Source organism: Impatiens glandulifera, chromosome 1 (assembly GCF_907164915.1).
Source record: "Impatiens glandulifera chromosome 1, dImpGla2.1, whole genome shotgun sequence".
Lineage (NCBI taxonomy): Eukaryota > Viridiplantae > Streptophyta > Magnoliopsida > Ericales > Balsaminaceae > Impatiens > Impatiens glandulifera.
The window spans coordinates 97,908,601-97,920,696 of NC_061862.1; positions in this window are offsets into that span (position 1 = coordinate 97,908,601).

Consider the following 12,096-nt stretch of genomic DNA (forward strand, 5'->3'; position numbering starts at 1 on the left):
TGCCATCAACAATATGGGTTAAAGATGATCTAATAAGAATATAAAACAACAAATCTTTCAACTATTACCAAATTCGTTCTTCCAACCGTTGGTGACAACTCTTCAACTGTAAAAAAAAAAAAAAAAGTATTTGATTAAAAATACTATATAAATTTTATATTATATACTTTGTAAAAGATGTATTTTATTAAAATAGTCAAGGCATTTTTTTTTTGTTTCTTAATGAATTAATTAACATATATATAGGCTTTGGGGTCCCTCAAATTCAATACAAAATTGTAATTTTTCTTTATAAGAATCTTTCATATGATATTTAAAAATATATATATAACTTGTATTAGAACCTCAATTAATAGGAAATAATTAAGAAAAAGGAATTATCTTTAACAAAAGAAAATAATTAATAAAAATATTATAATTGTCCAAAAATATACAAGGAAAATTAAAGCTTAAGCGCGTAAAAAATACGTTAAATGCAGACATCTTTTATGAATATATCATGGTATTTATCGTTTTTGGAAATATTATAGTTGAATTACTTTTAAGAATTAATAAAATTTTCAGAATTGTGACATTTTACAATGCAATATTTACATTACAAAGAAGAAGGACAAGTGAATAAAGGATGGAAGAGTGGAGAAAAGATATATAGGCTATGTATAATCTTGAGAATTCTCAATTTAACCAATTTCTATTTGACCTTAGGCTAGTATCCTATATATATTTCTTAATAATAACATTGCATTGAAGACAACTTAAATAACATGTTTATCAATTTAAAATAATCATATATAAAAATAATTATGCAATTACTTTTTAAATCTTTTCAAATTAATTCATCATTACCCCTTTTAATCTATCTTAAATCATCAAAAAACACTTTACTTATAATTCACCAACAATTTCTCTTGTGATAATGTTTTCATTGATTTACAGTAAAAAAAAGACTTGAATCCCCAAATTAAAGGTCTCAAAAGAACCGATGTCAAACATTCGCAACATAAACATAATCAGACCTTCAACTATTTCTTTATAGAATCTTCGATTTAGTAATCCAATTCTTTAATTTTTCACAACTCAAACAAAATTTATATTGATTTCTCAATAGAATAAGATACAACCAACATAAAAATAAATAAACAAAAAACAACTCCAAAAATTAATAATCTTTTCCTCTCACCAAACAGCTACAATCAAATCTCTTTCTCTATCTCTATCTCTATCTCAATCTCTATCTTTCACTCTCATGTATATATTCATACGTCTGGCCAGGTCCAAAGAGAGTATTCCCATACAACTTCATCATCTTCTTCTCTATAAATCGCGTTTAGCTCCTCCTTCGTGTATCGATTCCAAATCCAACCGTTCTCCGGATACTCATCAACCTCGACACCATTAACAACCTCAATATCATTAGACATAAAATGGTCAGCAAAGTTTACCTCATTTGTCACAAATGTGTCCATTAATTCGTCGATTTGCAAATCATCTTCATGCTTATACATGCTGTTTTCCTCATCATAATCCATGGCTACTATTGACTCATTCCAATAAATATCACTAATAGTATCCATAGGAACTTCAATGAAAACAAGTTTCTCCTGGTGCTCATAAGAAGTGTCCATTTGATATAGACCGGAGAGAGAAAGAGAGAGAGGTGGAGAGAATTAGGAGAGGTGTAGAATGTATATATAGAGCTTTTTTAGGTTAATATAAAAAATATTTTTATTCATCAAAAAAGAATAAAGAAAAAAAAGTAAAAAGTAATTAATTTATATAAAATTACTAAAATATTTTAATATTTTAAAATGTTACAAAATTAAAACTAAAGTTTTTAATATTTTATTTAAAATATTATTTTAACTAGTATATATATATCATTTCCATTAATATTTATATAACTGAATTTTAATTATTTAACATTATATATATATATATATATATATATATATAATTATGTGAATAATTAAAAAAATAGTGGGTTCTATTACTATGTATTTTTCATGTTGTGCTTGATAAGAAAACTAAAAAAAATATTAATAAATCCTTAATTGTTGTTTTAGGAAAGATTGTGTGACAAATGACAAACAATGAATATTCGATGAAGAATATTTGTTATTTAATTTTTCACATTTATGTTATGTTAAATAATTGGCTCATTTTACGAGATATTTACTCCACATATACATTTTTAGCAAATATTAACGAGATAACAAAAACAAAATGATAAAACATTTAGTCAAAACAAGTAAAAACGAATGACATATAAAATATATATGTGTATTCATAATAAAGGGTAAAAATTGAATTCAAATAATTTCACCAATTGAAAGCACATGTGTAAAGTATGATATTGTATTGATAACATATATAATAAAAAATATATAAAACTTTTTACTTCAACTAATGTATTATTTTGATTTTTTTAAAAAAAACTAAGCATATTCAATATCTATAATCAAAATATTATGTAAATTATTTTTAAAATTAATAAAAAAAAATTACCATCTTTTATATTTTAGAAGACCAGGTTTTTTAATCCAACTCAAATAGTTGTATAAGGGAGCTTACTCATTATTTTTTTACCAAAATAATATATTATCTTATCAGTGTACAATCTGATTCCTAGAATATTATAGGTCTCGTTTGGAATCCGCCTCTCTAAGAATATATTTTAATTAGAATCTTGTTTAATTTAAATTTGATAAATATTGAAAAATAAAAGTACAGATAAAGTATAAATTTAAAAGGTAAATAAATTCAAACTCGAGCATTTATTATTATATTGAAAAAGTAACAATTTTTTATTAAAATATCTTAAATATAATTTTTGCCAACTGTTTATTTATAATAGTAAAAAAAGTCAACCAAATTAAATATTTTTTCAAAAAGGGAAAAATATTAAGATTTGAATGAATTAAAATATTCCTTAAACCAATCTTCATTCATTATTTTATCAAATTATTAATTGGATTACCCAAAATATAAAATTCATTAATGAAAATATTAAATATTTTTCTTTATGAGATTTCAAATATCAAATACTAAGGCCATGTTTTATTTAAATAAACAACTAAAAATAGAAAAATATTTTATTCATTTTCTTTAAAATGTTTTATGAAATATCAAATATTAATACCTAATTTGATTTAAAAGATTTGAATTCAATATATAGTTACTAAGAATACGTTTGATGTTGGGTTATTTAGAGTTTTTTCTTTAATTGTTTTTATTAAAAAAAAATATATTATTTAAGTTTTTAATAAATTGAATTATTATAATATTTTTTTAAAGAAAAATAAATGTATTTTATTATTTTAATTGATAAATTAAGTTATTTGAATGTTGAAAAAATAATAATTTGATGGGTTTTTAAAAAAATAAAAAACTCAATATCAAACAAGATCCAACCATATTTTTTTTCTCAAACTATCAATTAAATAATTATTTTTAATGTAATTAAGACAAACTAACTTATTTGATATTATTATATTAAAATAAATAATTGTAAACCACAGAAAAGTATGCATTTTATTATAAAATAAGAAATATTTACACATATAAATAATATATATTATCTTACCATTAATTATAACTATAACCTCAAGAATCGCTTACTCCGATGCGCTAGGACAGGGCAATATATAAAATATTGTGGAGTGATTCGAGTTTTGATGCGTTTAAAACTTAGTTTACGTGATAAACTTCTTTAAGAAATTAATACCGGAGAGTTTTTGAAATTAATCATGTAAAAATAATTAATTTTATTTAAATATTTTAATAATTTGGGGCTAAATAACAATATAGTTAAAACCTGGTTTAAATTAATTAAAAATAACTAATTTAAAAGTTTATTTATTTGAAATCAGAGTCGCAAAATAATTTTAGGAAAATCAATAAACGTATTTATACCAGAATTTCTGTAAGGGGTTCGTATTTTTGCTTACGCTCGGGAAAAAACTTTCGCACTATGCCCTTCACGCCTGTCCTTGGTCGAGATTATATCTCGAACACCATTTTCTGACCTTTCAGGATTATTTGAAAATGGATTCAGGTCCTATTTCTCGGTCCCAGTCTTACAGTACTCAGTTCTAGGTTCGAGTGTTCTACAATTGGTATGATGAAATTACAGGTCTCATAACTTTTGATTTAGATGATTGAATCATGATATGTAAGTTGCAATCAACTCATGTGATTGCAAGGATTAAAAGTCCTAACCCTAATCATGATCATTCGATCTTTAAAATGTTCAATTTCTAAAACTATTTTTAGAAAAAAAAAAGTTGGGATCTTTTGAATTAGACCATTTCCCTGATTTTTGTTCAATTAGCTTTGAAATGATGAACATAATTGAACACAACCAAAACAAGAACATCATAACATCACTGTAATAGTTTTTGAAGATGAAATCAAAATTCATTTTTTTTCAAAACACAGTTGGATCAAACATCGGGATGATGCTACACTCATCTAAAAATCATCATAACATGTTTAACAGATATTTGAATCAAAAGACAAGATTAAAATTCAAGAACATGGATTTTCAAAAATCCATAATTTTAATTCAAATTTTTGTTTTTTGAGTTTTAATTTGATTTGATCGAATCTTTTTCAATAGAAAGTTCATACAACAAGGAATGATTCTAAACAAAAAATCACATAATTAAACACTAGAACAGATCAAATCGATCAAATTTGAAAATTTTAAAAAAATTCAAATCTTCAATCACAAATCGATATATAAAGGATATGGAAGCATAACAACATCTGGAGAGCACTCCTTGGATGTGTTAGGAGCTTTCTCGAAGCCTAGATCGGATCTGTGGTGGCCGGAGAAGATTTTCACAAAAATCAGTTCGCTGGAGCTCCTTGGATCTTCGATTTGGACTGTAATATTCGATAATTGTTAAATGGCTTGATAGAGGATCACTTTGAGGGTGTTTATAGTAGCTTTAGGTCGGTTGAGGAGGAGAAATTCAAGTTCAATTTGATGATCGAAAGTTATATTCCTAAACTTATCTAAATTGTGGCAGCCTAGTTCTAGGGTATGATAATATAAATATGTTTAGGGCTATTGTAGGCGAGGATAAGACGAACACGTAGGAAGAAAAATCAGAGGATAAAGTGGAGAAATGACGGAGTTATCCTTTCTAGAAGAATCGCTGTCAAGCAGTCGCAATTTCGGCGAGCGTCCCGTTCCAGCGAAGAAGAAGACCTAAAACGATGCCTGTTTCGTGGCACCGTTTGGCGTTCCATCCATGTCCGTCAGCGTCTAGGCGATCTTGGCTAACAGGGTTAGTCCATCCCGTTAGTTGATCTAGTGGAGCGGACACACGTTGGCTCTATTACAGTGGTCATGTGGCGCGTTCCTAAACGTTGGATGAAAATCTAGCACGGATCCAATGGTTGAGAATCCTATTGCAACCTATTAAACACCATGGCCTTGTTCGGTATGGGTTTTTAAAAAAACTCATACAAAATCAAACATCACTTCACTCACTTCTTATCTATCACATCACTCAAATCATTAACCAAAATACTAAATATTAAATACCCTCTATTACTGAAGAAGCATCCGTCCGACTGGATATCTCAACAAATGAATTACTGCCACGTATGCGTTATTATTCAAATTGCTTGTCCACTATCCAATACACCACGATCTCAGGAATATTCTATGATTATTCTCTCATGTACTATCTTGACACTCATTCAACGGAAGGAGGACAAATGTCCATTGAAGAAGATCCGACTGTTGTTGTGCCTTGGATATAAAAGAAGATCAAAGGAAAAACAGAAAAAGACTTGTATCACTCTCTCTCTACAAATATATATTCAATCTTTTTCCGTAGCATCTTTTGTAAGAGATTGTTCATACCGAAAAGCATTATATCACTTTTCTTTAATGGTGAGCTCTTTGTAAGTTGAGTAGATAGTATCTATTCAACAAGTGTTGTGTGAGCTATAAGTTCATAAAAAGGCAGTGTTTAAGACCTGGTTTCTAACGGGATTTATGTAGAGGTGCTATTCAAATTAAATCTTCTAGTGAAATCCTTCTCGAGGTCGAGAAGAAGGGGGTGACGTAGGAGAGCTTACTCTGAACATCCATAAACAATCATTGTGTCTTGTGTTCTTTACATTCAGCATTATCCTACTCTTTCTCTGTCATTTCAAGTCTAAACAAACAGTTCCGTACTTGAACTTCGTTCAAGAGTTTGTGACGACTTGTGAAGAATAAAAACAAATATTAACTTCTAACAGAGTTAATATCGAACGATGGTTTTCGCGATTAACAATACTTGGTCAACTCCCTGCTATTGTTGACTCCTTTCCTAACAAGTGGTATCAGAGCAAGGGTTTCTATTCTCAAGCATTCGAATATCATCATATCTTTTTCCAACAAACCCCCCATGTTCTGTATTGAAGAGTATGTTTATTGAAATATCAGTATGCATGTGCATTTGGCCTCCCAAGATAACGATATGTGGTATGTTATCATTGATGGCCCGATAAAGATTGAAAAGCCAAGATGCGAGTGGACAACTGAAGATAAAGGAAAGAACAACCTTAATAACCTAGCCAATAACTCTCTGTACAAAACTCTTGACAAGAACATGTTTGCAAAGATCAGAGCATGTTCCACCACCAAGGAGATATGGGAGAAGATTATCCAACTTTATGAGGGTAATGGACAAACTAGAGAGAATAAGCTCATGGTTGTTACTCAAAAGTTCGATAACATCAAGATGCGCCCAAGGGAGTCAATGAACGAGTTTGACAAATGCTTCACTAGCATCTTCATTGAACTTTTTACTCTGGGAAAGGTCTATGGCAACGAAGAAATTATCGTTAAGGCGTTGAAGGCTCTTCCCAGTGCTTGGGACATTAAGACAGCGGTGATGAGGGAGTTCAGAAACCTCCACAAGATCGAGCTGCACAATCTTTTCGCTAATTTAAAAGTCTACGAGTTTAAGATGAACTCGAGAAATGAGGGGGAGCCATCAACTTCCATCATCACTAAATCTTAGTGACTGCTGAAGAGCCCTCTTTATCAACAACTGCAAAGACTGCTGAACAGATCAACGAAGATGTGATGTCTTTATTTGTCAAGAAGTTTGATAAATATATGAGGAAGAATCAATCTAACTCAATTTTCAATAATAACTCTAATGACTTTAAGGCTAACATAGGGTGTTTTAATTGTGATACTTTAGGTCACTACAAGTTCGAATGCCTAAAGTCAATGAGAGATGACAAAAATTCTACTGATCAGAAACATAAGGAGGATCATAAAACATCCAAGCATAAGAAGGATCAGAAGATGTTGATAGCTGAAGAAAGCAAAAGCAAATGGGTCCAAAGTGATTCAGACTCTAGCTCCTCAAGTGATAGTGATGATGAAGAAGTCAAGTGCTTCATGGCTAATGATGAAGAGACATTTGACTTTACCTCTGAAGAATTCACTCGAGAAGACTTGATTACTGCACTCAATGACATGGTCATTAAGTACAAGAAAATGTCTGATCTTGTTTCAACTCAACTAGACAACGTGATTAGTAAGACAAATGAACTATCCTCTAAAAACTAGGGGTGTTCAATATTTGGTCTGAACCGAATATCCGACCGAATTCGAATAAACCGAATTTGAATTTCATTTTTGGTTTTCGAATCAAATTTCAAACCAATTCGAATTCAAATACGGTTTTCAAATTGGTTTTCGAGTTTGAGTTTCAACTCGAAAACCAAACTGAAAACCGAATTCATTTTTTTATTATTTATTCTTCCAAACTTAGCTTAAGAAAAAATTCAAAATAATCAAATTAGAATATTTTGAACTCAAAATTTAATAATAAAATAAAAAGGAAACAAAAGCACTTGTGGTCTAGTGGTAGAATAGTACCCTGCCATGGTATAAACTCGGGTTCAATTCCTAGTTGGTATAATTTATTTTGAGTTATGCTAGTTCCAAAAAATAAAAAAAATGAATTCAGTTTGAATTCAAATTATTCGAAATTCGAACCAAATATCAAATTCGAATTCGGTTCGATTTAATTAAAATTTATTCGAATTCGGTTCGATTTTCGAATTTGCTAAAAAAATAAAAATTCGAATAAACCGAACTGAGGAACTCGAATAACCCAAAAACCGAACCGATGAACACCCCTACTAAGAACGAGAAGCTCAAAGAGACAATTCAAATATTGACTAAAGAAAACTAGAGAGCCAACTACGTGATCGATGCATGGACAAAATCTGGGGAAGTTGTTAAGCACCTCCATGAACAACAAAGACCTGCAGGACATAAGACAGGTCTTGAGTATGTTCATGGAAACCCAGACAAGTCCATCAAGAAGTTGAAACCCAACAAAGGCAAACTTTCTTTAATAAGTTTTGTCAAGGGACAGTCAACTGAAAAGGAAACTGATCCAAGCTTTGATGATTTGACTTCAAAGGATGAAGTGATTTATGTTAAGCCAACTTCAAGTTGGCTGAAACCCAAGAGAAGGAAAGCCACTTGATAGGAAGTCAATAAATTTTTACCAAAAATCATCCTTTGAAGCTAAAGAATCATCAGCAGGCAGTAAGAGATCTGCCAAATTTATCACACACGCACACAATGGGAAATCCATAAGCATAATTAAGGTATGGATTCCCAAGGGACTAATTCATCACGGACCCAAAGAAAAATGGGTACCAGATTTGTTATTGTTTATGAATGCATAAAACAGGACTGCAACATGGAAGATTATGCATAAGATCTGGACAGACGGCTACTGACAGACAGAGCATATGACAAACAACAAGCATGAAGTGACTAACATCCTCACGAAGCCACTTTTTGAGTCTAAGTTTTCTTACCTTAGAAATATTTTAGGATTGTTAGATTACGATAATGCCTAAACTGATTTAATTATAAACTCTCCTAGTTTTGATATTTTGGTGTAAATAATCAAAAAGGGAGAAATTGTTAGAAAGAAGTCACTGGTTTGATAATTTATTATAAACAATCAAAAAAGGAAAAATTGTTAGATTAAAGTTTTAATTACATGGATAATTAACATAATCGATTTTATAAGTTAAAAATGATTTCACGTGGTTTTTATAATTTAGTTTAAATAATCAAAAAAAGAGAAATTGTTAAATTATAATTTATGAAATGGCTTTGATAATGAATAGATAAAACTAAGTTTTAATTATATATAAGTTAAATTATATATATAATTGTTAAGTCATATCAATTATATTAATATATATAAAGATAACAACAATGTGTTATAGTACCGTGGTAAGTACTCCCGCCAACAAATGAATGACTGCCACGTATGCATTATTATTCAAATTGTCTATTCACTATCCAATACACCACGATCTCAAGAATATTCTCTGATGTACTATCATGGCACTCATCTAACGAAAAGAGGACAAGTTTCCATTGAAAAAGATCCGACCGTTGTTGTGCCTTGGATATAAAAGAAGATCAAAGGAAAAACAGAAAAAGATTTAACTCTTTGGGTTCTCTTAAAAATTAAATACTTTCTCTCTACAAATATATATTCAAGCTTTTGCCTTAACATCTTTTGTGAGAGATTGTTCATACCGAAAAACATTGTATCACTTTTCTTTAATTGTGAGCTCTTTGTAAGTTGAGTAGATATTATTTATTCAACAAGTGTTGTGTGAGCTGGAAAGTTCAGAAACAGACAGTGTTTAAGACCTGGTTTCTTACTGGATTTGTGTGGAGATGCTATTCAAATCTTCTAGTGGAATCCTTCTCGAGGTTGAGAAGAATGGGTGACGTAGGAGAGTTTATTCTGAACATCCATAAACAAATATTTGTGTCTTGTGTTCTTTACATTCAGCATTATCCTACTCTTTATTTGCCGCTTCAAGTTTAAACAAACAGTTCCGCACTTGAACTCCGTTCAAGAGTTTGTGACGACTTGTGAAGAATAGAAACAAATATTAATTTCTAACAGAGTTAATATCGAACGAAAGTTTTCGCGATTAACAATATTTGGCCAACCATCTACTATTGTTGACTCTTTTCCTAACATAAATACTATATACCTTTTATTTTAAATTATTATTTTTTATTTTATTTATATATATCAATACCCTTTAAGTCTTTTTATCAAAAATAATCATCATCTCTTCAAAATCATCACTAATCATTATTTTCCCTTTAGGTTTTAAGAAAATTCTCAATCCGAACAAGCTCAAGATTATCAGTATTATTTTTAATAAAAGGGTTATTTGAAATCGAATTTTAATACATTTCACCAAAAAAATCCACAAAATTATTTCTGAAAATATAATAAAAATTATGTTTATTATGTTTTTTTTATATTTTTGGTATTTATTTAATTGTTTTAAACCATAAATTATACATAATTTATGTTTAAAATTATAATTAAATAATTTCAACCCATTACTAGGTTTAAATTGGGTAAAATAAATACAATATTTTAATCTCAAATTATTTTTAAATTTTTATTTATTTTTTCTAATTAGACTTTAATTACACAATAATTAACCTTAACTCGATCTTTAATCTCTTTTTGAGTTATTTTGAATTTAAAAATTCAAAAAAAACATTTTCATATTATTTCTAAAATAAATTATGTCAAATTTTCATGCTTATAATAACTCTTTGAATATTTAAATCTCATCTAGATTTAGAGTGAAAAGTAGTTTTACTTAATAGATAACAAAAATTAAGTGGAGTATAGAATTTATAAGTTTAAAATAAATGTGGGAAATAAAATATATATGTTTAAAATAAAACAAAAGAAAATCTAACAATACATATTAATAGATATGTTTTCAGATAAATTAATAGTATTGTGGTGTGATTTATTTGTAATTTTTTCATATAAATCACTGCCTAACCATTCAAAATTTCTTTCTATGTAATTATCAAAAGTTATGAAATTAAAATATCAAATTTATTTAATCTTCTTTTATAATATTTAATAATAAAATTATTTTGATAGAAATATCTAAATAAATTGTTTTTCTACAAACTAAGTATACATAAACTAAATCTTTTTTATTATTATTATGTATACATAAACTAAGTATTTTTTTTAATGTTAAGTTTATATATATATATATATATATATATATATATATATATATATATATCATCAAACAAGACGCATTTATTTGGTAATCTAAATAACTCGGTCATTTTGATTTTTTAAATATTTCTTGTATTTTTTTAAATCATATATTATATTTTATTTAGTTTTAATACTTAATATTCAATAACTCAATTTATTTATTAAAATAATAAAATTTTAATTTAGTTTTATAAAATTTTAAATATAAAATACATAGTAATAAAATTTTAACAAATTAAAAATTAAATCTATATTGTTTGAATTTGAATTATTTTTTATTTGTTATAAGACTATTAAAAAATTAGGTTATGAAAAATTATTAATATAATATTTTAATTAATAAATGAATTGATAAATAAATTTATGAGAGAATGAAGAATTATTTAAATAATTAACCTATTAAGGTAGTTTAAATGCTAGTGGTTATAAGAGTGGTTTATAGAGAACAAAGATTCTCACTTAGAGCATCATAAGTTGTAAGTTGACATAGGTGTAATGATTATAAGTCTTGCAAGTAGAGCCGTCAATTTGGGTTAGGCATGTGGTTTGGCCCACCCCGCCAAATAATTTAGACGAATTGGGTTAAAATATTATTAACCTATTTGGAAGTGGGCCTACACGGGCCAACACGCTCGGGTTACGGGCTTAAGCGGGTCAGGTTTGGGTTGGCCCGCGGGTTGGCAAAAATATATAATCTGATTTATAGCCTTATAGGCATATGCCGCATAGTAATAGTTTTTTTTCTCTCTCAGGCAGCACTACTACAATCAATACTCAATACTTCGCCCATCGGCCGCCGGCTACTTATTTGTTCTGCATTTCTTCTCTTCGTTTTTGCTTTCAAGGGTTCGTGAATTCAAACTTGGTTCCAAACTGCAGCAGTCAATACTCAATACTTCGTCCATTGGCCGCCAACTACTTATTTGTTCCGCTTTCGTCTCTTCGTTTTCGCCTTAAAGAGTTCGTGGATTCA